This window comes from Capricornis sumatraensis, chromosome 8 (assembly GCF_032405125.1).
Source record: "Capricornis sumatraensis isolate serow.1 chromosome 8, serow.2, whole genome shotgun sequence".
NCBI lineage: Eukaryota > Metazoa > Chordata > Mammalia > Artiodactyla > Bovidae > Capricornis > Capricornis sumatraensis.
Window position 1 is genome coordinate 89,209,475 of NC_091076.1, and position 5,220 is coordinate 89,214,694.

The window sequence follows — 5,220 nt, forward strand, 5'->3', positions numbered from 1 at the left end:
CGAGGGCCCCCCTGCTGGTCACCACCAAGGGTATGCATACTCCGCCTCACTGTCTGGCCTGGTCTCTTCCTGGGCAGTTATCCTGCACTGGGCCTTGCCCCCTTCCTCCCACCCCATGCACATACCCCAATCCAGGCATCTGTCCAGAGTGTTGCCACATCTGATTACGGAGTCCCGGGGGGGCACATACCCCAAAGGGGAGAAGAACAAATTGACGAGAGGCTTGAGTATCTGCAAAGCAACATGCGTGCTAATCACTGGCTATATATAAAGAGGAGGACATAGAAGTGCAGCTGCTGCACAAATGACATGTAAAGCAGGAAACCAAAGGGGAAGGAAACTTCATCAAAGGGAACACAAAATGCCCTTAATTGCAATAAGCATGCACTTCAGTGAGAGTTCCACTGTCCCCTGGCTTGGAATATGGGGATGAGGAAAAAACAGCTTGCTCTTCTGTTTAAAACTCCATCTGGGCCACTGAAAAGTAAATTGGTAAAAAGAATAAATGAATTAACTAAGGAATTCATTTATATAAGAGTGTATCCCATTGCTATACTGAATTTTATTTATTTGTTTTCCCATAAAATACCTTGGAATACTGGTTTGTACAGATAGATTCTAATTAGTCTTGGGGATTCCCTAGTGGTCCAGTGGTTAGAGCTCTGTGCTTCCAGTACTGAGGGCTCTGGTTCGATCCCTGGTTGGGAAACTAAGATCCCCACATGCCTCGGGGCTCAGCCAAAAAAAAAAAGTCTTCTTAAGTTACATTTATGTGAATATTGAAAGTAGAGGTAAGTAGGGAACAGAATAGCCAGAAAGTGGTGACTTTGGTAGTAAGGGTTATGTGTAAGAGCTCACGTTCTAGAGATCTACTGCTGGAGTCAAAGACTACCCTCACCCCTCTCAGTGGGGAGTGTCCTTTCTAAGCACTGAATTCTAACCTCATCTGTTTCTAATCCCATCCCGCATACAAAACAAAGGGGGAAAACCCATAGGTGTGACAGCTTTAGAGTGGAAAGGGGGCTTTAACTCTTCCCACCCTCTCAGCTCTCTTCATAATGGGAGAGAGTGACAACTGGTGTTTTTGTTCCATGGGTGTTTTTGGGCCATGGCTCACATGACCCCAGCTGTGTGTCTCCTCTTGGCCCTGGATGTCTCTGATCCTGTCCTCTTGAGGGGAGAGCATGTGAGCCAGGACTAGCCAGGGGAAGAGTAATGAAGAGAGATCAAGAAATGGTAACTCCGGGAGGCAGTTAACTTTTAACTTAAAGGATCCTGGGCCGGATGTGCAGTTTCTGTGTCAAATCTTCAGTTAGAGGCATACCTGGGAGATGTATCATGGGTTCTGTTCCAGACCACTGGAAAAAAGCAAGTATCACAATAAAGCAAGTCACATGATTCTTTTGGTTTCCCAACGCATATAAAGAGTTTTATCTACACTATACTGTGGTCTGTTAAGTGTGCACTAACATCATATCTAAAAAATCTACATACCTTAATTTAAAAATATTTTATTGCTAAAAAATGCTAACCATCATCTGACAACGTGGAGTTGCCACAAACCTTCAACTTGTAAAAGCGCAACGAAACAAGTTAAATGAGGTGTGCCTGTATTGGCAAGTTGTGTGCGCTCAGAAGTGTCTCCTAAAACATTTAAGGGCTCTGTTGTCTAGGAGGGTTTCTCTGTTTGGTGGCTTTGCAGTGATTAGGGTAGGGAACTAGGGGGACCCACCTACTCATCTGCACTGTTGAAGAATAATTGGGACCGTTCAATTAGAGCATTGCTTCTGTAGGTGCTGTGCTTTAGGAGGAGCCTACTCGAGCACGTGCATATTCAGAGAAAGGTTAGGGATGGTGTGGACTGTCCACACTTCATAATGCAGGGGATAAATGATTATCACCGACCAGAGAAGTTTTAGGGTGAGAGGGGCTTGGAGGCCAAAAGAAGTGTTTGATAGATTTTCCTAAGAGTGATCAAACTTATTCTGTGTGGTTCCAGGGGGCAGGGCAGGAACACAGAGTAAGTTATAAACAGAGTTCAGTCTCCAGTTTTATTTCTGCTTTATTTTGTTTTTGGTCGCACTGCGCAGCATATGGAACTTTCCTGACCAGGGATTGAACCTGTGCCCCAAGCAGCAGAAGCTCGGATTCTTAATCACTGGACTGTCAGGGAAGTCCTCAGTTTATCTTTAGAAGAACCTTTTGAACAGATCCAAGTATGGAATGGTTTTCCCCAGGAGTTAGTGAGTTCCCCATTTGTTGATTCAGCAGACCTCTATATATTAAGTAGCCAGTATGAATTGGGAAGAGAGTGCTGAACAAGATAGTCAAAGGCCCTGTTCTCACAGAACTGCAGTTCTTAGGAAGAGATAGGAACAGTGAGTAAGTGAATAGGCTAGTTTCAGTAGACTGTACATGTTGTGAGGGAAATTAAATTGGGTGAAGTTCAGTGGTTAGTGGTAACATGTCATTCATACTTAAGTTTGAATGATCAGGGAAGGCTCTTGTGAGGAGGTGACATTTTAGCTGAGATGTGAGTATCAAGGAGTTAACTGTGAGAGGACCTGGGAGCAGGCATTCTAGGCAAGAGATCCTCTAAGTACAAAAGCCCTGATATGATCAGGCATAGGCTGGGGCTGGCCATTGGTCATGAGCGTGGAGGGGCAGTCATGTATTAGTAGAGGATTGCACTGAACTCCCAGGGTCTCTTTTTTGCTGTGACACTGGGATTGTTGCTTATACCAGAGAATAAGCACCCTGCTGTGCTTGCTCTGAGGACCCCTTGAAAAAACAGGGAAGTTCTCGTGGGAACACTTCCCAAGGGAAAGGCCTTTTAAGATATGAAATTTGGCCATTTTGATTTCTCGTTGGTCAGACTTGTTTTAATTTCAGAGTTCTTAGTGGCTACTTGGTCTGTGCATGCTGTTTCCTGAAGAATTTCTTGCCAGGGTGCTTGCAGTTTTGGGACAGAGTGACAGCTGGCACAGTGCCCTTCTTGAATCAGAAGGTTGACGCCGCACTGGCCTTTGTGATGATATGTCAGCCCTCTTCACTGGCCAGAAGCTGCAGGCTTGCAACGGTCTCTGGCCTGACTCGCCAGGGATTCCTCCAGGGACTCAGTTCCTTTTTTGGTCCCTAGAGCAGGTGGGCCTTAGGGGAGAAGCAGAGGGGAAAGTGAATGGAAAATAAAGGGGAAAGGGAAAGAGAGAAGGGAAGCGGTGTGAGGGGCATCTTTCTTTGTCACTTTAGGACCTTTGGTGGCCAGGCTGTAGGCTGCTCAGGTCTCCATGACAAAGGCCACGCTACATCCCCAGCAACCTGCAGTGTTTGTGGAAGCGCTTGGCTTTCCAGGCTCCATTCTCCCTTTGAGCTGTACTTCTCTACCTCCAGAGGCTGTCCTTTGACTCTGTTTTGATTCCACTGTATTGAGCCTCTCTGATTTTCCCCTTTTTTAACCTAGGCATTTGGTTGCCAAGCTCCAGTTTCAAAGAACCAAATGAAGCTACCATGAAAAGGAGAGTGAGGAAAACAGGAGAGAGTAGGAAGGATTGGGATCCTCTGTGCAAGAGACTGGTTCCCCTCACCACCCTGGGGCTTGGATGAAGCACACCAGCGAACTCTGAGCAGGGCTTCACCGTGTCACATCCAGCCCTGTGCTCCTGGAGCTGGATGAACTCCCCGGAAAACCGGAAGAAGTCTCAACACTGTTCCTTTTTCAGAAGTTTTGTTTTGTATATTTGCATTTCTCAGTACAGAAGATTCACCCTGAAGGCACCTGGGGTTTGTGCCCATTGGATTGGAAGTGGTGCCGAGGGTGAGCAGGTCTGGGGGAGGGAAGGAGAGGAGAGCGGGTTGCAAGTGATGGTCATTCAGCTGGTGCCAAAGGCAGAATTCCAGCCTTCACATTGACCTTGAAGAAGGGGAAAGAAGGAGTCAGAGTGCAGATCAAGTTGGGAGTTTCTGATTGAGGAGAACCTGCTTCTCTGTAAGCATGGGTAGCTTTAGCAGGAGCAGGAAAGAAAGGAAAGTGGAGAGTCTCAAATAGAAGATGCTGGACAAAACCTGGCACATGGCCCCACTGGGGAAGTAGTGACTCCTCATATACCTTCCTTCTAAGGTTTAGGAACCTAATTTCAGAATCACCTCTCATAGAAGCTATATTCCTTCTGTTCTACTGAATTCTATGACTTCACGTTAGCCCTGTTCCTCTCCCCTCAGCCCCTTCCCTCGAGATAACTTCATTTCACTCTGGTCATGGTAACATCATTCCTGTTGCTTCTACCAGCTGTCAAGGCGGTAGTATTGTCATCACCTGAGCAGTTCAGAGCTCCAGTTGCGGGGTGCTGCCGTTAATGGAGCGTGCTTCCAGATTCTTAATGGCAAACGGTACCCATGACTTAGGGGTCAGTGTTCCTTACCTCCATATGTCTGTCAGCTAGTAAGAGGGAATGTGGAGGAAGGTGAGAAAGGAAACTATTGTGCTCTTCCTAGAGAAAGCTCCCTCATGGCTCAGCTTTAATGGGATGTTTGAGGTTAGTGAGAGGCAAGAGAGCATTACAGCTCATCTTCTTACGTTGGTCTGAAACGGGAGGCAGCACAGGCTTCTTTATTTTCCTGAGTTCTTTCTAGCAACTCAGACATTTTCCTGAGTTAGATCTTGTTTTGCCCTCCTTTCATTGGGAAGTCTGTCAGATGCTGATTGGAGAGTTGCCTCTTTTCCAGATGGAAGTAGAGGAAGAGGGAGAAAAAATGGCAATGCTTTTCCGAACTGGGCCATTGTCAAATCACATACCAGTATGAGTTTGCTTTTCTGTAGAGTTACTCTGGGGAGAGGTTTGTTATTAAGATGTGAAAATTGAGCTGTTTGATCTTTATTACTCTTTTGCAGTAAGTGTTCCAGTAGACTGCCTCTTTTGGTTCCCCTGTGTTTATACCTGCCTCATCTAGTGAGATAAATAATGTCAGGTTTGTGGTTTCCTGATGGTTTAGGGTGAGGCCCCAGTGTTTTGGTAATTTACAGGACTGCCTCACCTGGAAACATTGACCTTCTGCCTTACGTCCTGCGTGGAATGACCGTTCCTCCTCTTAGCTGAACAGGCTGGAAACTTGCATTGTTACCTGGCTGTCAAGAGGTAACGCACAAAATGAGCTTTGTAGCATAAACACAGCCCACCTCTGCTTTGCTGTGTGGCACCTCTTCTCTCTTTGGCTGTCGTGGTA